Source organism: Diabrotica virgifera, chromosome 10 (genome assembly GCF_917563875.1).
Source record: "Diabrotica virgifera virgifera chromosome 10, PGI_DIABVI_V3a".
NCBI lineage: Eukaryota > Metazoa > Arthropoda > Insecta > Coleoptera > Chrysomelidae > Diabrotica > Diabrotica virgifera.
Genome location: NC_065452.1, coordinates 116,660,418 through 116,684,272, shown reverse-complemented (window position 1 = coordinate 116,684,272; position 23,855 = coordinate 116,660,418).

Below are 23,855 nucleotides of genomic sequence, written 5' to 3'. Positions count from 1 at the left end.
TATAAATAGGGAAGCGGTGCTTCCCCCGCTTCCATGGACCGCACGCCTCTGGCTGAATATAAACTGGGTGAGTATCAAGTCGTTTTTAGAGTTAATAAATCCGTGACTAATCAGATTTTTACACTAAAAGAAATCCAGACTGCCCACTATGAACATAAAGTAACCATTCATGCATTGTTCAGGAATTTTAAACAAGCCCTTGCTTGATACGATAAGAAGCACGGGCGTAGCCAGTGTGGGTTTTGGGGGTTCAAACCACAAAGACAAAGATGGTTTGATAGCGTACAGGAAGATCTCAGAAAACGGGGAACTGATCATTGGAAAGAAAGAAAAAACAGAAAATAAAGCAGAAAAACAAATAGGGATAAATGGAGGAGAATAGTAAATCAATTTTTGATAGTCCACATAACAGTACATAAATATAAACACACATAACCTAACATATTATTTACATTTTTTTTGTTTTCGCTAAAAACAAAACTTTAGAAGAAAATTCGAAAATTAAAAACATATTAACCTCCTTCTGGATACCTTTATGGCATATGCAGGAGACTTATTTATCAGGAATTTACTACAACTCACAACAAAACCATTAAATGTTAAACAGTGACTACTTTTAAAAATAAAATTATTCAAATACATCCTAAGCCCAAGTTATTTCTGTAGCTGTGGAAAATATGGAGATTTAATACATTTAGAATATGAAAAACAACAACAGAGACTTACGAAAACTAAATATCTGCTTCCCATTTCACTTAACTGAATTAATTTTCTCTGGGAACATAGAAATCCTTAATTGTATTTTTAGGTTAATTAGAAAATCTAAATATAAACTTTAACCTTTGGATGACCAAGGGGGGTAAATTTTGACCCCAAAGCATGTTTTTATTTAATAAATTCAGAAATATTTTCAATTTTAAACTCATTATGTTTTTATTTGACTTTAATATCATTCTAGATACCCTCATATTTTGTAATAAAAAAAATTCGTATTATTTTACGAAAAAAAATATTTTCTGAATTTGGGGCCAAAGACGAACTCCCTTGACCTTCCATATTCCAATTTTATATTAAATAATACCATCTATTACTTATGTGGAATTGCATGTAAGAAATATTCCAATATTGAAAAAAAATTGTTTGTTAAACCTGTGGCGACGTAAATTAGTGTATATGTATTTTAAAATTTCTTTTGTTATAAGTTCAGAACGATGATTCCTGTTTTTGTTCAGTTGAAATCAAAAATATGTTTTACTAATATTTATTTATCATTTATTGATACAATAGTAACATTAAAATTACGAATACATTATTTTATTTCTTAAAGCAACTTAATTGTGGCAGGTCTCTTTTTTGATCTAACCCGTGCCTTTGATTGTCTTGATAGCCGTTTTGTTAGCAATAAACAGTATAATATTGGTTTTAGAGGTATATTTTTAGATTGGCTAATCAATTATCTATCAGATAGGAAAATTTGTGTTAAAATCAATGAAGCTATTTCGGAGGAACGTTTTATTAATCTGGGAGTTCCACAGGGCTCTGTATTAGGACCCCTAATTTTGTTGTTGTTTATTAACGATGTATCTAACCAGTTTGATGCTTTGGACCTGACGTTATTTGCAGATGATACTTCTCTTGTGGTCTCATCACAGACCTATGAGAAATTGGCATCTACTTGCAATAGTTTTTTCGCTCGATTTAATGACTGGTGTCGATCTAATAACCTAATTTTAAATGTAGACAAAACAAAAGTAATATATTTTAATAACTTAAATTCTGTAAATCCGGTACTACACCTAAGTTTTAACAATGTACTACTGGATTCCTCAAATCATACAAAATTTTTAGGTATCCATCTCGACTCAAAATTAAAATGGTCAGTTCACATAGACATGCTCAGTAAGTCCCTTAATAAGTCGTACTTTCTATGCATTATCCCGTATTAAAAATATTATGTCCATCTCTGCGCTGTTAAATGTATACTATAGCCGTTGATTGATAAATACGGATATTTATCCAGCCATACCACCAGTATATTTATCAGTCAACGCTATAGCCTTGTTTATAGTAGACTTTGTTACAACATAGTTTTATGGGGAATGCAGTCAACAGTGACAGAATATTTATAACACAAAAACGTATAATACGAAAAATGTTTGGAATTAGACCTCTTGAGAGCTGTAAGCCCATATTTATTAAGAATAATATTTTAAGTTCTCCATGTATTTATATCTTCAGAATGTTACTATATGCTGTTGATAATATTCATACGTATGACAGAAATTCTAGTTTCCACAATTATTCGACGCGAGGTGGCGACTTGCTGAGTGTACCTGGTCATAGATCGAGTAAATTTGAAATGTCAGTAAAGTATGTGAGCATTAGATTGTTTAACGTTTTACCAAAAAAATATAGAACAATGAATAAATATTTCTTTCAGAAATCCATTAAAAGCTTATTGCTTACCAAATGTTATTATACTGTGGAAGAGTTTGTTTCGGACAGAAATATTACCTGAATGTTATTAATTCTATCTACCTTCAAATGTTTATAAAATTTATAAATGTATTAATTTTATTGGTTGTTTGTTTGTAAAACTAATGACATGTCCTATACATTGTATGTCTTAAAGGATAAATAAATATTATTATTATTATTATAATTTTTTTGTCAATTGTCATTTTTGACTTGGGGTCATTTTTGACCCCCGTTGGTCATCCGTGTAACAAAAAAAGGTTGGTCATCGGAAGGTTAAAAAAATAATGTATTAACCATATAATTAAGACGAAACTTGTAAGCAATATGCGAACTACACAAATATTGTAGGAAATCATATATGATACGAAAAAATAAAAAAAAAATGAGTTCATACTCCGAAAATTTTACGACGCTGAGTTCATAAACCGAAACCAAAATTAAACAAATAAAATGGAGGAAGTACCTACTATGGGATAGATACATATATTTATTACCGAGATATAAAAAAGGAATTATTTACAATACTCAGTGCCCAGTGCGCAGTATAATGACATGGAGCAAAAAACTGAGAAGTTATGAGAAGCGGCAGAGTAAAAATTTTGGATCGTATTAGAAACGAAGAGATAAAAAAAATAAACAAATTAAACTAGATGATTATCAAAAATTCTTCCAGGTATACGTTAATCAGGATATACAAAACGATTGTGTATTTAACCTTCGGTTATGTATGGCAGCGAAACTTGGGTGTTAAGTCCGAAAAATACACAGAAATTGGAACAATGGGAAAGACAGATATTACGCAAAATATGGAGGGACGAAGGACAAAGACGGCGTATGGAGAAGAAGAACAAATAAGGAAGTAATGGAGCTCTACAGCCAACCAACCATAATACAAAAAGTAAAAGCACAACGAGCACGTTGGATGGGACATGTTTACAGGATGTCCACAAACAGACATGCAAAAAATAATAACAGCAGGAGCGAGCGGAAAGCGCAGGCGAGGACGACCAAAAAAGAAGTGGTTAGAAGAGATTAAAACCAATGTAAGAAAACTAAGGATACCGGACTGGTAGAAAAAGACGATAAACAGAGATGAGTGGAAAAATATTGAAGAAAATAGAAGTAATTTGTTATCACCAAATGTTTCAAAAACTGTTGCTAGATACATGTATCAAAGAGTGTCACACAAAGACATTATATTTGCTAACTTGTCTGGCCTTATTTTAAAGGCTTCTTTTTTCACCCACAAAAAGGGGTCAAACTCACCACCAGGTTAAAAGCACACATCGGCACAATATCACTTGTTTTTTTTTGACATTTTAGCTACGTATATGCCAAATTTTATGTCAATCCAAGCGGTTTTTTTTTATTTAGAGCAAAAACCGTGAGTACACGTACTATAAACAGGTATTTTTGCAATAATTTATTAATAACAAAGTCGGAACGTGGTTTAAGCTATCACGACTAGTAGCTATATCGATTTAGCGTATAAAAATACTATGAAAAAGACTACAAACTTGCTGTAGATAGCGCATTATTTCGAGCTTTTCGGCGAATTAACAATTATTTTGTTATTAACAAAATAAGAACATATTTTGAGTAATCACCACTAGTCGCATTCGATTCAGCGACCAAAGTGTTCCAATGACACAATTCAGGTCCAAGTCCAAGATTCAAATTCATCTGAGATAAAATTGCGATTAGAAAAGCTCTCTTCAAACATAAGTGAAATATCTAATCAAATGAATAATCTTTCAAACAAACTACCTGCTATACCAACGAAGAAAGAGGTATCGAAGAGAAACATAGTGTATGCCACTTCAAGTACCCAAACTGAAGACACTCAAATTTCGAAGCTAGTCCAGTCAAAAAATCAAAAATTGCAGAAGATAAATGTCACTTCGTCTTTATTAGCAACTTAACCCCAATTGACACCCCTATTCCAGTAGTACTACATTAAAGAGAAGCTAGGTATCAAGGAATATATAAGATGTTATGCCCTCCTTAAAGATGCCAATACAGCAACTGCCTCCTCATTCAAAATAGGTATTAAGTCTAAAACATCTATTGACTTATTATTTAATAAGAAAATTTGCCCACCTGCTGTAAACATTAAATGGTCTACAGAATTCTCATGCTCCGAACCAAGAACTTTATCTGAAGCAAATATGAAACCGAAGCGCATCAGAAGCCCAGTTAGCTTGGAAAATCCAATTACCATTCCAAGCAACAACAAAAATGAAGTTGAAAACACAAATATACTTACTGACAAGCAGGTCATCACAATTTGCAAATCTAAAGGGCCTTTACCTTCCCAAATTAATTTCATTAAGAAAGAAACTTTAACCATCCATAAATTTATATCCTTTAACACCACCAAGAGTTAGAGTAACTAATAACTCGAACAGTCGATATCTTCTTGCAAGATTAAGGGAACCGTATATCTTAAAAGCAATATTAAACTACATCTTGCTTTTCTACACGACCAGCCTGCTTCTGTTTTTTATGATGGATATACCAACACCAGCGTGAAACTCTTTTTGGCTTCCGAAGGACTACCTACTAAGACTGAAGAACTACGAAAAGCTCTTCTAGAATTTAACGATGCCTATGGAATTGGTCCAGCTGAAGTGGAAGCTGGTCTTGCCGCTTATAGGTCTTTTCTCACTTCGGAAAGAATTATACACGTACAAAACTCAAAGGAATGTCACCGAAATTATTATTCCACTGGTTCTCCAAAGCGAAAATTTTAAACAACACGACATGTTCTGAGGGACTAGAAACCTCAAATTATTTTAGTGATGACAACTTTGTCATGTTTCTGATTGATATTCGTTCTATAAGAAATAAAACTGATGAATTATTTTTGTTTCTGGAGGAATTAGGATTTCCCCCGATAGTTGCGGTTAGAGAACACTGGCTTGAATTCAACGAGCCTTTTTTTGTAGAAAAATATACCACAATTGCCAGGTATGATCGTCCAAGTTCGGCTCATGGAGGCACTCTAATTCTTTCTAGAAATAATGATTTTTCTCTGGTAACAAAATATGACTTTTTGTTAAGTGAAACCTTCTTTGGGTTTTCCTTAGTTTAACAGTGACTTTAACATTAATTATGCTGCTGCTTGTGCTACCCAAGTGTCCCTGGCCAACATATTTGAATCGTATTGTCTCTCAATGCATGTTAATTCTCCTACAAGGATTACAAAAACTACATCTACCATAATCGATTATATTGTCTCAGATTTCTCACCCCTTGATGTCTGCTCTATATTTATTAATGCGGGACTATCTGATCATGAAGCAGTGTATACGAAGTTTAACATCTTAACATCTAACAAACCCTCCTCAAAACCCCGACGTTTAGGTAGGATCTTTTCCGCCCAGAATTTTCGTAAATTCCAAAATGTCTGCTTAACTTCTGAGTGGCACTTTACTTCTATAGACGTGGACTATAATTTCAGTGTTTTTCTAGATAAGCTTCTCCGTTCAATAAGGCATATCCTTTAATCCCTATAAAGCCAAAACATCGGAAACCTTGGGTTACGAAAGGTATCCGCATATCAGCCAAGAATATGCGTTCACTACAATACATCCATAAATTTACTACCAATGTTTCTGTCACTGAATATATTACGAAGTACAGAATAACATATCTAAAACTTGTCAAATCAGCTAAAAAAGCCTATTATTAAAATCGTCTGAAAAGCTCTAAAAGTGTTGCAAAAGAAACTTGGTCTATAATAAACGATCTTCTAAATTAAACTCACACAGCTCAATCATTTTCCCTTCCAAATCCTGAAAGTCTAAACGATTACTTCATTAATGCTAGTAAAAATATAACATCAACTATTTTGCCGCAACAAAATCCCATTTCCTATCTCCCTAATTCAAGAAAGGTCTCGAATTCATTCTTTTTAAGACCAGTCGCTAACTCTAAACTGATCCAAACAATCAATAATATCAGAAGCAAATCACCCTGTAGTACTGATGGACTATCTATAAAAATTTTCTCTAATCTCACAGAAAATGTGTTTGAAATCCCCGTCTGACTAATTAATGGTTCCTTCGAAATAGGTTAATTTCCAGAGTGCCTAAAGACAGCCATTATATTCCTCTTCATAAGGGTGGTGAAAAATTTGATGCCGGCCAACTATAGACCTATTGCCTTACTACCGGTACTCTCCAAAATTATTGAGAGACTTATTAAAACTCGACTTATTATGTCCTTTATCGTTGATAACAACATTTTATCACAAAATCAGTTCGGCTTTTTAACTAATAAATGTACCACTGATGCCATGTTTTTTGTGCTACATGAGGTTTACCAAGCACTGCACAAAAATCTTTATACTGAAACTGTTTTCTGTGACTATTCCAAAGCTTTTGATTGTGTAAATCACGACATCTTGATTAAAAAACTAAATTTTTATGGAATTCGAGGTATTTCTTTAAATTGGTTCCAATCCTACTTGAATAATAGGAAACAACTAGTTAGAGCAAATGATACTGACTCTAGTCTCAAAAACATTGTATGTGGAGCACCACAAGGTTCAGTATTGGATCCTCTGTTCCTTATCTTTATAAATGACATCACTAATTTAAAAATCAATGGGAAAATTTTTCTTTTTGCTGATGATACCAGTATCACTTGGAGCAACTCAACTATTGCATCTCTTCATGAAACTATAACTTCGGATCTACTGACGATAAAGACTTGGTAAAGACTCGAATTTACTCTCTTTTAACGTAGATAAAACAGTAGCATTATCTTATAAAGGAGCTCTTCAACCTTTGCCTCTTAATAACAGCCAGATCAATACCGTTGATTCTGTAAAATTTCTTGGTATTTTTTTAGACAGCAACCTCAAATGGTCCCTTCATATCGATTCGTTAAGTAAGAAACTCGCCTATGCAATAAGATCTGTCTCAAGGGAACTCAATTTAGCATCTTCTAAAATAACATATTTTTCGTTGTTCGAGTCGCATCTTCGATATGGTCTTCCTTTTTGGCGTTCTAGTCCAGCTGCTCAATTTGATGTTATTTTTAAATTACAAAAAAGAACAATAAGATATCTGTTTGGCCTCAGAAGATCTACACATTGGAGAAGTTACTTCAGAGATCATGGAATTTTAACACTTCCATCTTTATATATTCTAGAAACGGTTTGTTTAATCAGGGCCGCGTTTAGGTCAATTAACGCCCTAGGCAATTCTCTAGTAGCCGCCCTTCAAGCACGTACCATTTTTGTGAAAAAAAAAATGCAAGCAGATTTTTTTATTTAAATAAGAATACATAAAAATTGTCATTCCAGTTCGATCACATCAGATTTATTTTTTGATTATTCTTTGGAAAAATCATCTATAATGTCATAATTCATCGCCTTTGTTACGTCACTTTCTATGGACAAAATCGACAAATTGTTAAGACGTTCTTGCGTCATACTTCATCGGAAATTATTTTCATGACTATTTTCAATTCTTGACATTTTCGAAAATGACCTTCCAGCGGACACGTTGGTTGGCAACTGGGAGACACAAATAAATGCGCAAAGCAATATCAAAATTAGGGAAAATATCTTTCAATCCACTCTTCTTTAAATATTTAGGTATGTCAATTAATGGGAATTGGTGATTTTATTGTGGTATCCAAATGAACCTTTAAGTGAATGAATTCATGTATGAATGATGTAGGTATCTATTAGTGCAGTAAGTGAGGGTATTTGGCTCCGAATTCCATCCTACTGCATCAATTTACTTGATATTTTCACTGTAAGTAGGGAATGGCTCAAGAAACAAAGTCTACGCTATATCCTATGACGCTTTTAACTTAGGGGTGGTTTCCACCCGTTCTCGGAGCTGGAATTTTTTTATCAAACTAGAACCGGAAGTGGCCAGAGAACCTAATTCTAAGCAATAACTGTTGTATAAATTTTTTTGAAAACCCAATACTTTTTGAGTTATTCGTGGTTAAAAATTTGCCATTTTCATTGAAAAATGACACTTTTCGGAAACTGTTTTTTGGGAATACCATAAAAATTGTGCATCTAACGAAAAAAACTATATAAAACATTTTTGTAGTTTATGAAAAATCAGAGAGATTCATGTTTTCATAAATCTTCTAGTTTTAATAAAAAGAGAGATGGTAGGTGAAAAATGAGTTTTTTGGTGCATGCTCAAATCGGTGTATTCAACTTAAAATAACAGAGAAATTGTCGATTTTAGGGGTATAATGCTACAAATACCTTTTGTAGTGATCGAAAAGACCTTTAAAACGAGAACTGTTAAATGTCGGTTACATTCAAACTAAGCGAGATATGGTGCTTATGACTAATGTATTTTAATGAAAAATGAGAAGTATAATATTTAACCCCTCATCCACCAGAATTTAAATGCATCGTTTTTGTTCTAGAATACCTTCTACTATAATGATTACTGATGCATAATTTTCCAAAAAACCGTCCGAAAAGGCGACAATTTTCAATGAAAATGGCAAATTTTCAACCATGAATAACCCAAAAGGATTGAGTTTAAAAAATTATAGAACAGTGCGCCTTTGAGGTGCTGCCGACGGCCCAATAATCCCTAAATTTACGACTTCTGTCCTTTTTGAAAGAATAGTGTTAAGAAAATGCAATTTTTTTTCTAGAAATGAATGCCCACTTATATTCCATTGATGGATGTACGATATACTTAAATATTATTCGATTTTAATTTTTATATACAAATATTTTTTGTACAGTCCTCCTACAGTATTTTTGCCGCCCTCCCATAATTTGCCGCCCTAGGCAACTACCTATATTGCCTAATGGATAAAGCAGCCCTGTGTTTAATTCGTAAAAACCTTCATGTCTTTCCAGCAACGCCCAATCATCTTTACTCCACCAGAAATTCAATCTTTGATATTTATTTACCGATCCCATCCACTGAGTTAGTAAAGAAATCTATATTATATTCCGCAAAAAACTTTACAACCATCTCCGGTTACAACTTAAATCTGCAATATCTTTCCCAACGTTCCGTAAAATGTAAAAAAGCCTATCTATCTAAAAGACCAAATTATCCAATAGAAGAATTTCTTAATGAATAACTAAGAAAATTGGGTTTCATACGCAGTAGCTTAAACTTGTCAGTTGTTCCTAATGTTGTATTTTATTTGTTGTAAGTATGTTCAATTGGCAATTTACATAAATTTTGCAATAAATTGTTTTAGTCTTTGCTTTTATATCTTATATACTGTATATTGACGATTTATCTAATTTTAGTAAATTATAGTTGTTATTTTGTTATCGATATTATTTTGTTTTTGAATGTATGTAAGCTTTGTGTCCATAAAATTATAAAAAATTTTAGTGACAATAAAGCATATTTCTATTCTATTCTTTTCAAAAATACACCAAGGAAGACCGTAACACTACCAATTTCTTTACAGGGCTTCTAATAATACCTGAAAAATACCTAATTTTACCATAATTTGTTAATAACAATTAAACGCACCATATTTGGGCTTCCAGACCACTTCCATTGGATTCAGAGACCCAAAAAACCTATAATACCACCATCAAATCACGGCGAGCTAGAATTTCCCACTGGACCTCCTATGTTGCAACTAGACTAAATGCAATGACTCCTGTAAGAAGACGCGACGAGGAAATAGAAAAAACGAAAATAATTTTAGACCACAATGAACTCTAAAAATTTGTAGGTCTTTCTGATCAGTTGAAGGCAAATTCTACTAGTTTACGAAAAGGAATCAATTAGTACCGAAAATTAGCAGTATTGCTAAGAGGAACTACGATAATAAATGCGTATTGTTTACATTATGTAGATAAAAATTAAGAAAAAAATGTCTATCACGAGATTCAAGGAACAAGTTGTTACTCATATTTTGGACAAAAGTTTTACAAGGCCTCCTACGCCTAATCAAAACCACGAAAATCATGTTTTAGTTGATGATAATAAGAAAAGAAGATGTACAGCTTGCTACAAAAGACCTAAACCAAGCCATGATTGGAAATACAGTGGAACCTCGATAAGTCGGCCCCCGATAACCCGGAAGTCCGGCTAACCCGGACCGATTTTCATCAGACAAACATTTCAACAATAAAAATGTATGTATTATGTTAAAAACATTTTATCTGTAGCCGCTTCTGGAATGTCTTAAAAATATCGAGTTTCATTGATAAAACTTGGCTTTGACCATAATATAATATTTGAGAGATAATGGGTATTTGTGTATTGTAATTTGAACTATACGGTAAAGATGACAGATAGATAGATAGATAGATTTATTTAACTACTTTACAAAAAAAATTGTTTGTAGCAAGTCAAAATTACAAAGTCAAAATAAGGAATATAAAAATTACAAGGTATATAAAATCACAAGGTATATAAAACAGAAATATAAAACACAACTTATAAATATGTATCACAAACAAGAATATAGATTAACAAAAAATATTTTGTGTCACGGTAAGCATTTCAGTAGATGTTCTGCAATGAGTCATATATTCTTCCGAGCAATAAAAGCAATGTTTCAACAGATACCTTTTTATTACTTTTTTGAAACTGTTACAGCTTAGCTGTTTAATATCTTTTGGTAAAATATTGTAGTAGTTATAATTAAGACAATTTTTATCTGAAAGACGCAATCTAGAGCGATTTGTTCGTAAATAGTGAGAGTATCGCGTATTGTGAACGTGAACATCAGACTGCTTTGTTAAATGGGACCTTTTTCTGTGAATTTCAGTCAGAACTTGATATATCAACAGAGTAGGTAGCGGCATAATTTTTAATTTGATGAAGAGAGGTCGGCAATGTTCCAGATAACTAACCCCTGCTAAAATCCGGATAGCTTTCTTTTGCATCCTGAAAATTTGAAGAGCATTTGTTGAATTGCCCCATAAGATTAATCCATAGCTTAGGTGTGAGTGAAATAAAGAAAAATATGTCACCTTCAATGTCTCAAAGTTGACAACCCTTGCTAGTTGACGAATAAGAAACAATGAACTAGACAGCTTCGCCTTTACTTGTGAAATATGAGCCGACCAGTTCAATCGATTGTCTATGGTTATTCCTAATAGTTTAGCAGTGTCTTTGTCATCTGGATCGCCATGTAAACCACTTGCAGATATAATCAAGTCCTGCGTTTTTTCAGTATTGAGTTTTAGTTTGTTCGCAGCAAACCATGTGCTAGATTTATCAGAGACTTCCTCGTAAGCCATTTTTAAATCCTCATTTTTATTACCTGATATTATGTATGTCGTATCATCCGCAAATTGTACTGATTTGTACGGAGATATGAAATGAGGCAAATCGTTGACATATATAATGAATAAAAGAGGTCCCAAGACCGAACCTTGTGGGACTCCATGTTTTACGGGTCGAAAATCGGAGAGATAATCTTTAGACACTACAGCCTGGTGTCTACCACAGGACTCATGGCACACGGCGGCAGCAGATTATCCATTATCGGGCTATCGCAAACAACAGGCACCTTTTATTCCTTTATTTATTTTCAACTGTCTTTTAAAAAAAGACTGTAAATAACATAACATCCTTCCGATGGCAGACGAAATTGACACAGCCCAAACTGACTGAGTTTTTTTTACCTAGAAATGAACAATACTCTTTCTATACTGTCTATACTATACTCTATACAATATACAACTATAATAGGTAAGTTAGATATGTGTACTGTGCATATATATTTCATGTTATTTTAATTATAACGGACTTTATCTATAAGGATACCGTATTTTATTAATTTTTACAATGCTCTCCGGCTAACCCGGATTTTCGATAACCCGGATCGGCCGCGGTCCCGATTAATCCGAGTTATCGAGGTTCCACTGTATACCCAAACTATACTAAAATCACAATAAAGATGCAGTAAAAATAAACAAACCAAGACACGTTGAATACATTGTAAATCATGATTTGGGAGTGGTGCTCCTGGTAACATTCAACGTGTCTTGGTTTGTTTATTTTTACTGCATCTTTATTGTGATTTTAGTATAAATCTTCACAAACTCGCCACAAATGTAGTGCTTGTAAACATTTTTATTGTTTCAAATGTTTGTTTATTACTCATAAATCAGAATTAATAATGCAATAATATTCATGAAAAGAGTTTATTAATTTTTATTAGTAGCTGCTAGAAGAACTGTGCTATTTGATTCAAATCAAGTAAACTTATGTATTTTATTTTTAACAAAATGTGTTTAATTATCAACTTGTAAAAACAAAACGTTGGCCAAAAACAAATTTTGGACCAACCAGCCATGCTTTATAAGTCCCCCATTCAATTAAATACAAACGCTGAATTCTTTTGAACTCAGCTAGCCTAAAGTAAAAGTATTCCTTTGTATCCTTTGGATACAGGTGGCCTAAATGATCAAAATTTATTTGTATCTAAAAAAGGATACAACTGGCGCTCAACGTGTTAAAAAATCATGACAGCGTCGCACGGGCCCATACCGCCCTTTGATTTTTACCGACTCTCGACGGATTACCACGCACCAGCACAGACATGTCTGTGCTGCCATGGATGAGACACTTCCCACGGTGCGTGGTGCGAGTTGGTCCGCATCCGTCCGCGATATTGCCGATCGTGGGAAGCCAGCGTAAGCCTACAGTTATGGATGTACTTAAGCATTATCGTGAGAGTGGAGGTATTCAATCTAAAGTTCCAGTAGACCGGGAATTGTGTCTGACAAGAATAGACGATTTCATGACTACTGAAGCGGTCATTTCGAATTATAGTGCATTGATGCCGGCCTTGACCTGGCCTGCGGGTATATGACCCTGTCTCCCGAAACAGTCTGATGGCATCCCATACCGTAGTTCCGCCCCTATATGCTTCGGAGAGCTCAAGACGGTTGCGGTAGAGGTTGGCAAAATATTCCCCAATCGGATATCCAGGATATCATGAATAGATTGCCGAACTGGCTCCAAGAAGTCCTAAGGACCAGAGGCGGCAACACTAATTATTACTCATATTTTTTTAATTAGACTATTATTTTCAAAATTATGTTTGTTTGAATTTTCTTCGAAGATTTTTAAACATTGGATTCTTGTTAAGCATCACTTGGTGGTAAACGACTTTTTTCAATAGTTTTATTGTTTTCTTTTCCTCGAAGGTAGCTTTCCCCGCATCTTTCATAAAATGTTGTCTAAGATGGACAATTTTTGAAAATTGAAAGAAATACAAAGTGAATGACCAGGGTATTTAGCACAAAATAAATCGATTTTTGAATATAGCACCTAGAAACTTGCAACTTTTTGCATTATGTTCGGAATGATATAAGGTATAAAAAAGTGTACTACTATAGAAAAATGGGTGGAAATGATTAGTTCGGAATGGGACGTTTCATCGCCGCCGGTTCATCGCCGCCGTTTCGATGCCGCCGGTTCATCGCCAGGCCATTTCATCGCCGGCCGTTTCATCGCCGGCCGTTTCATCGCCAGTTAGTCAGTTGATCTTGTATTATGGAAGATGACACGACACGACGTTAAATTCAGTTCAAAACTTATGACAAATAAATAGATAAAAAATATTATTATATTAATTTACTGTTCTATTTCTACTTCCCCTAAATTTGATACTAAATTTGGTATTAAATTTGTGGTGTTCAATTATATTATAAAAGTTTAAAAGTCTATTAAAAGATTAAGTATGGCAACGGGAATGGTCATATCTCGCATTTCCTAGAATTCCTAATTAATACAAAAAATAAATAATAAATGTAACTGTCAAAAATTGGTCGAAAATTCAGAAATATATCAGTTAGCGATTAACTGACTGACGATGAACCGGCGGCATCGAAACGGCCGGCGATGAATCGGCCGGCGATGAACTGGCGGCATCGAAACGGCGGCGATGAACTGGCGGCGATGAAACGTCCTAGACCCTGATTAGTTGCATTTTAGAGTGCATAAACTACATCCAAAAGTGCATAGATATGTCAAATGAGCTGTATTCAGGGCCAGATTTTGTTAATTGGGCAGTTTTTGGGGTGGCTGAAGACGAATACGCCATCAGAACCGACCATCTGGAATTTCGTCCAAGGCACGTCATCTGGAGTTTTGAGGATTTTCGGCACTAAGTTGATTCAGACAGATTACTCGGGAGTTTTTAAGGTTGCTGAACAAGAATACGTCATCAAAACTGACCTCCGGTTGTACCTGGTGCCCAAAAACGGGGCAGCGATCTTGGACACAAGGTGGTCCGGGGGTCAATTCTGATGGCATACCTATTTATATTTAACGACCCCATAATCTGCCTAGTAATCTATTTGCATGCATTGAGTACCGATAACCTTCGAATCTCCAGAAGATGACGTTCTTACCAGTAATCGTGGGCACCAGTTGTTCCGGTAGTCGATTTTGAAGGCATATTCGTGTTAAACAACCCCAAAACCCCCCTGTAATCTGTTGGCATCAAGACATTCGTCAAATCACTCGAAACTCCAGAAAATGACGTGACCCTGGACACCATGTGTCCGGGTGTTGCTCTGATGGCATATTCGTTTTCAGCAAACCTAAAAACTCCCCGATAAATCAGTTTAAAAGCATGAAAGTAATCTGATCAATTTAGGGTCGATAACCCTCGAACCTCCAGATGACGTGCCCTTGCAGTGACCCTGGGCACCAGGTGCTTCGGGGTCGGTTCTGATGGCGTTGTCGTGTTCAGCGACCCCAAAAACCCCCAAGTAACAAAATCTGACCCTTAATATGCTTATTTTGACATGTTTATATGCACTTTGGATGCATTTTATGTACTTTAAAATGCAATTATGCATTTTCACCCATTTTTCTACAGTAGACATTTTTCCAAAAAAGACGCAAAAACACAACAAAAAAAATAAAATAAAAGACAAAAACAGGAAAATAAGAATAGGAACGTGGAACATCAAAACACTTCTAAGACCAGGCAAAATGGAAGAGTTGGCAAAAGAAATGACAAAATACAGGATGGGAATACTAGCGCTACAAGAAATAAGGTGGGCAGGAGAAGGGATGATCGATAGAAGAAACCACACAATGTACCACGCAGGAGAAAGCAAACAGGGTCGCAATGGAACCGCCTTTCTAGTTAGTAATAGCGTAAGAGACAAGATTATTAACTTTAAAGCGGTTGATGGAAGAATATCATATATATGTAATAATGAAAAATAAACAAGCAAATTTAACATTTGTTAATATATATGCACATACAGATAATGCTCCCGAAGAAGAAAAGAATGAATTCTATGAGAAACTTGAAGAATTGTACGAAGAAATACCAAAGAACGACATACTAATCCTGTTAGGAGACTTTAACGCAAAGATAGGGAAAGAAGACACGAAGAGAGAAATCGCAGCAAAAGAAACGATCCATCAAAATACGAACAACAATGGCAGGAGAATATGTAATCTAGCAGCAGCAACCAATACTTTTATTATTAGCACCCAATTCAAGCACAAAAAAGAGCACAAAGTAACGTGGCTAATACCTGGAACGACAGACGGAAACCAAATAGACCACATCCTAATTTCAAAAAAATGGAGAACAATTGTACATAATGTGAGGTCCTACAGGGGAGCCAATGCTGATTCGGATCACATTTTGGTGATAGGCCACATGAAATTGAAGATACTTAAAGACAAAAACGACAGAAAGAAAAGAAAGAGGTGGAATAGGTCAAAACTAAATACAGATAATGCAAACAGAAAATTCTGCACTAAGTTGGAAGAAAAACTACTAGTCCTAAAACCGTCGGACATAGATGAAACATGGGAAGACATAAAAGATAGTATTTTAACAGCAGCAGAGGAGATGATAGGACTAATGAAAGACAATAAAAGAAAAGATTGGTACGAGGAAGAATGCGAGCAAGCTAGTAAAGGCAAGGACGAAGCAAGACACAGGTGGTTGGCCACAGGGAAACCAGAAGATCTCCTACACTATAAGGAGAAAAAGAAAGAGTCAGACAAATGTTGCAGAACTAAAAAGAACAAATGGATTGAAGACTTACTGCTGGAACTCGTAGCTAATAGTAACGTTAATGCAAGACTATATAAACACATAAAAGCACAGAATAAGAAAAAGATACCGGCAAATATTGGAAAAAAGAACGGGAAACACATTATAGAGAATTGTTCAAAAAGAAAGGCGATGCTGAAAATGCAGAAAATGAAGAACAAACAGAAAATAGGAATGAAGAACAATCAGAGCCTCCCTCATACAACGAAGCATTGGCGACCATAAACATATTAAAGACAAGGAAAGCAGCAGGACCAGACGACATTATAAATGAGTTCTTCAAGAAAGGGGGAGAGGAACTAGCCCACAGAATCCACAAGCTGATAGAACGAATATGGGAAGAAGAACACATGCCGAACGACTGGAATTGCGGTCTGATAACACCAATCCCTAAAAAAGGTGACAAGACGAAATGCACTAACTACAGGGGAATCACGCTATTAAATACAATGTACAAAATATTAACTAATTTGATCAGACAAAGAATAGAAAAAGAAACAAGAACAAAAATAGGTGAATACCAACATGGATTCAGAGAAGGTAAGTCAACAATAGATGCAATACACATTGTAACGCAAATCGTCGAAAAAAGTTACGAGCGTGGAATAGATCTACATATACTGTTTATTGACTACAAGCAAGCCTTTGACAGTGTAATAAGGGAGAAGCTAATTAATGATATGAAGCAACTAGGCATTCAAGAAAAACTAGTAAGTCTTAACAGTCTAAAAGTGTTTGAGGATAGCATGCAGAACAGGACTGACGGCGATAGATACTCTTTGGGCATCGTTCACTTTAATATAAGAAGTATACAAAAAAAATTTCAGGAATTTCTAGTGTACATTGAAATGTCCAAAAACATGTTCGATGTTATAATTTTGTCAGAAACTAGAGAAATAACTGATCTTAGTAACTATATTAATACCAGGTTTTACTATTCATTATAATGAATCATTAGCTAATAAATGTGATGGTGTTGTTGTTTATATTAGGAATAATTTAGGTGCCTCGGTAAATATATTACCCATCAACGAAAGTAAATTTTTAAGGGTTACCTTCTCTAGTAAAAAATTATCTAATACAATTTGCAAAATAGGTATAACGGCTTTTTATAGGCTTCCATCAACAGATATTAAACAATTTTTAGGGGATTTGGGTGAATATTTTGGAACAATACAAAAACAAAATATTGAAATATTTGCAGGTGATATTAATATTGATTTAAAAAAAAGAGATGAAGTTTATACAAACAGTTATTTGAATATATTAAATTCTAATGGTTTTGTTTCCTATATAAACAAGCCAACGAGAGTAACAATAAATACAAAATCAATCATTGATCATATATTTATAAAAACACAAGCTAATCTAAAACAGCAAATTAGTATTGATCCGTTCGTTTTTCACACTGACATGACTGATCACTTCACTCCAGCCGTTTTGGTAAATAATCAAACTAAAAAAAACCCTACACCTGAATCTCCAGTCATAATTAAAAACCTTAATATCGGAAAACTACAACAGCTTCTAAAAAATGAACATTGGAATGATATTTATATAAACAAAATAGATTCTCAAATTGCATATGATACATTTATAAATAACTTAAATAATTACATACAAACCTCTACGGAGGTAAAAAGTATGAATAAAAAAATATCAAAAATAAAACCCTGGATAACGGTGGGGCTGGTATCGTCAATCAAACGACGAGATTTTCTTAAAAAGAAATTATTAAAACAATTTTCACCAGCACTTAATGCTGAATATAAAAATTATAGAAACAAACTTAATAGTCTACTAAAAAAAACCAAGAATGACTTTTATCAAAATAAAATTCATAAAGCTGGTGGAAACACAAAAAAAATGTGGAATATTATAAATGATATCTCTGGTCGGAATCAAAAATCTAAAAACATTGAACACATATCAATTGTTAATGACAATATAACTGTAACTAATAACAAAGAAAAAGCAGATATGTTTAATAATTTCTTTTCTAATATTGGTGCTGATATGGCAAATAGAATACCGGTGACAAGTATACCTGATAATTTTATTGCTAATGATAAGGTTGAATCTAGCTTATTCTTAAAACCAGTAACTAAAAATGAAGTAACAATACTAATATCAAAGTTAAAAAATAACTGTGCTCCTGGACCAGATAAATTGTATGCTAAAACAATAAAAAATATCCATGATCTAATCTCACAGCCTTTAACTCATATTATAAATTTGTGTTTTCAAAGTGGTAAAATACCACTACAATGGAAAGAATCTACAGTCACCCCCATTTTTAAATCCGAAAATTCGAGTAAACTGAACAACTATAGGCCCATTTCTTTAATAAATAATTTTGCTAAAATATTTGAAATGGCCCTAAAAGAAAGGTTGCTTGAATTTTTTCATATAAATAAGGTTATTTCAGATAAGCAATTTGGTTTTGTAAAAAAATCAAGTACAGAAAGGGCTGTAGTTGACCTACTGGAGAAAGTGATAGGAGCTGTGGATGAATCATTGAAATGCGTAGTGGTTTTCCTTGATTTAGCTAAGGCGTTTGACACGGTCTCTCATAAAATTCTCTTAGATAAACTAAGTAATTATGGGGTTAGGGGAATTGCACTAAATCTAATAGCAGATTATTTGTCGGAAAGAGCTCAACGAGTAAAAATTGGCCCAGAATTGAGTTCTGAAACTACAATAAAATTCGGAGTACCACAGGGAACAGTATTAGGACCACTTTTATTTAATATTTATCTGAACAATATCACAAGAATTAATAGTTTCAACGGCCACATTGTTTGTTATGCCGATGACACAGCAATATTATTTATGGGGAAAACATGGGAGGAGGTTAAAACCAGCTCTGAAATGAACCTAAAACAGCTAAACTTATGGCTAAAATTTAACAAACTGACATTAAATATTAATAAAACAAAATATATCGCCCTTAGCCCAACAATTGTTGACCAACCTACAAATTTTCATATAAAATTGCATAACGCAAAATGTCAAGGACAAAATTGTGACAGTTCTTCAATAGAAAAAGTTTTCTCTATAAAGTATTTAGGTGTCTTCATAGATCAACATTTACGTTGGTCAGACCATATCACTCATGTCATAAATTTTATATCTTAAGAGATATTCTACCCAGGAAAAAATTAATCATGGTTTATAACTCGCTTGCAGAATCAGTCTTAAGATATTGTATTGTAGCATGGGGTGGCGCGTTTAACAAAACTCTTAACATTTTAGAAACAGTTCAAAGCACTCTATTAAAAATAATTTTTAAAAAAAGAAAACTGCATCCAACAAAAAAATTATATGATGAATCCGAGATATTTAGTGTTAAATCCCTCTACATCTACAACTGTGTTTTAAATGTTTACATAAACTCAAAAAAATTTAAATTTCAAAGCAACCGATTAACTCGATCAGTAACAAATATGGATATTAGTATTCAGCAGTTCAAAAAATCAGTAACACAAAGATCCCTAATGTTCTTTGGACCTTAATTTTATAACATAATTCCTATACACATCAAACAAGAACCTAAATTATTTAAATTTAAAAAATACATAAAAACCTATCTAAAAACCCACTTACAATTATTTTTGGACGCAATGTCTTAATGTATGAACGACAGCATAATCAAAGTAGAATTTGGGTGTATATTGGTATTATAATTAACAAAGTATTCAGCAGCTAGAGAGGTTTGCCGTCCGTCTTGTTCTGTTGCATTATCTCTTCGATAGTTAGGTATGTTACTTCTTAGTTCCAACCTTAATACTACTTTTATGTACAATTGATACAGTTTCGATTGACATAGTACAGTGCAAAACAGGCAACTCTTGCCTAGGCATGGTGCTGAGTCAGTCGATACTAATAATAATATAAGATCTAAATGTAAAATGTTGTACACACATATTTTTGAATAAATTTGAATTTGAAATTTGAATTTGAAATTTAACAAGGGAAGGCCCGTCAGATGAAGTACAAATGGAGGTAGGTGTCAGACAGGGAGACTCCATATCAACAACATTATTTAACATTGCCATAGAGGGTGCAGTAAGAGCCGCCAAAATTAGGGGATTATCGAATCTTCAGCCCAACTGATAGCGTATGCAGACGATATTGCACTGGTTACTAGAGATTTAAAAACCATGCAGAATATAATATTAATACTAGATAAAGAAGCAAAGAAGACAGGGCTAGTAATAAACCAAAGCAAAACGAAATACCTCAAGTGCTCGAGAGAGAATACGAACATCGAGAAAGAAATTAAGCTTGGAGCATATACATTTGAAAGAGTACACCGTTTAAAATATTTGGGACTGATGGTGAATGGCAGAAATGATAGAACGGATGAAATAAATGAACGCATCCTACTGGGTAATAAAACCTATTGGAACTACCAAAAATTCTTGAAAGAAAAACACATTAGTAAGACAACCAAATTAAAAATTTACAAGACTGCAATCAGACCAGTGATCACCTATGGTGCAGAGACGATGTGCCTAACACAAAAAGATGAAATGAGATTAGAAATCTTAGAGAGAAAGATAATTCGACGAATAATGGGACCGGTGAGGATAAGTGTAAGCAAATTTAGAAGATTAACAAATGAAGAAATTAAAGAAGTCATCCAGGGTGAAGACATAATCAAGTTCGTGAAGGCGCACAGGCTCAGGTGGCTGGGACACACAGAAAGAGCTAACCCAGACTCTACGCTAAAGCGAATAACTGGTTGGAGACCAACAACAAAGAGACCAAAGGGAAGACCCAAAACAAGATGGAGAGATCAAGTCTTAGGAGACATAAAGAAGCTGAGAATCTACAATTGGAAGGAGCGTTGTAAGGACCGGAAAGAATGGAGGAAAGTTGTAGACAAAGCCAAGTCACACACGCTGCTATAATAATAAAAGACAACAGCGGACTGATTCTCCGCAACAAATGAATCAGAGAGCCCAAAAGGGCGGCAAACACTCCGCCAGGAGTGAATAAGCCATGATGATGATGATGATGATGATGATATATGCACTTTGGATGCATTTTATGCACTTTAAAATGCAATTATGCATTTCCACTCATTTTTCTACAGTAGACATTTTTCCTGACATCATCCTGAACAAAATGCAAAAAGTTGTAAGCCTCTAGGTGCTGCATTCGGATTCGGTTCGTAAAAAATCGATTTATTCCGGTGTTTTTAGTGCTAAATGCCTTGGTCGTACTTGAAACAAACCTGAAATAATTAGATTAATAATCGTACTCTAGATGTGAAATAAGAAAACTAAAATGATAAAAGGAGAAAGAAAAATAGTTCTATTTAAGAAACCATCTGAATTTACATTATTTTAAATCACATTGTGTTTGAGTGTTTGAAGGTATTTACAATAAATAGTAAAAATTATCATGAAACGAAATAAACTGTTAAAAACAACTTTTTTCACCATAATTATATTTAGTGTGAATTGTGAATGGAATAAATTCAACTAAATTTAATGACTTCCTGATGGTTAATTTTAGTTTGGTTATTCTTTAATGGAATTTTACCTATTACGTGTTCCGTGGAACCACTGAAATTTCCAATAAAATTTGATATTGTTCCATTTAAAAAATTCTTACATAATTAAATGTAAACCTTTTGTATACCAACAGTGGAAATATATTGGCTTTAACGATTACAACTGGAGTTTTTCTTGGTCATTATTGAACGTTGAATCATAAATAAATTAAATATTATGAATTGATTGTTATCTTCAATTAAAGCCTCCAACGTGCAGTTCGACTATATTTAAAATGTATTTACTTTATTTATTTAATAAGATAGGGGTAACTTAAGCCTACATCCAAAAGTTTCTAAAACAAAACACTTTTCAAACAAAAGTAAATAACTGGTTGTTGCTGCCTCTGGCCCTTAGGACTTGTTGGAGTCGGTTCGGCAATCCAGTCATATCTTGGATTTTTTATTATTTAGCGTATGGCCTTTCACAGTACGATAAATACACAAATATAATATACATATTATTCAAACACTAAAATATAATGAATGAATCTAAATATTAATGTCCAATTTACATAGCCATTCAATTGCTTCTGGGGAGCATTCCACAAAGTCCTGGAGGTTTCCACGGTAAGCACGATTTAGGCAATCTGAAACATAATAACTTATGGTCTGTCTCTAGGTGATCCACAATCGCAATATTGACTTTCCGCACGACCCCATTTGAACAGAGAATCAGCACATTTACCATGTCCGGTACGTATGCCATTAAGCCTCGCCCAGGTGGACCGGGGCACACCCGATCCGATGAAACCCTGGGTTGGGGTGGATATCTGAATATAGTCTGCTGCTATTGTTGGCATCCATCTTGTGGACCATTGCCTTTGTATATCATAGGAATCACCAATTGTTCGGGCAGATCTGATTAGAGGATTTCTAGACCTCAGTCGCTGGTGCTCTTTTGAGATGTCTGGTATGTCTTGATGGATTGGTAATTGTATGTTGGCTACAATTGTCTGGTACTCTCTCACTAATGTTGCTGTATGGCGTAGATCTGGTGGAGAAATATTGCTCAAAGTAGGCAGCCATCTCACTAGGGTCGATTTTATTGTTCCAGTGATTATTCTCATGGTTTGATTAAATTGGACATCGATTTTCTTTGTATGTGCACTATTTAGCCATACTGGTGCACAATATTCTTCCACTGAAAAAACCAAAGCTAGAGCAGAGGTCCGAAGAGTATCTGCAGAAGCACCCCAACTTGTTCCAGCAAGTTTTGTTATTATATTGTTTCTTGTTCTCAGTTTACCAACTGCTTGTAACATGCATGCTGTAAGATGGCTTTTGAAGGTGAGTGTGAGTGTTCTATCAAGTGTGACGCCTAGATATTTGGGGTTTTTGTTATGTTTGATAGCTGCATCATTTAGAGTTACATTGAGAGTATCGCCCGCAAGTTGATTCGACAGGTGAAAGAGACAGGTTTCAGTTTTGCTTGTGTTAGGACGTAAGCGCCAGTTCTTAAAGTAGTTACTTAGTGTAGTTAGGTCCTCGTTTAGAGCTCGTAGTCTAGGCGCCAGAGGGGTCACCGTGTCCTTTTCAATTCGGATGGACAAACTCAACGGTTTCTTATGGATTTTTGGCTGCTGATTACGAATTTCGAGGGTGGATTTCGATCCGAGTGGTCAAAAAATTGTTATAAACAATTTAATTGTTTATAAATTGTTTATAAGGCTCTGGCTCATAAACTAAAAGAGAATAAAAAAGAATGTTTCAAATAAAATTTGTTCGTTAATAAAAAATGAAGAAAAAAAGTTTACTAAACTTAAATCCAACAATTAGAACTCAAGAT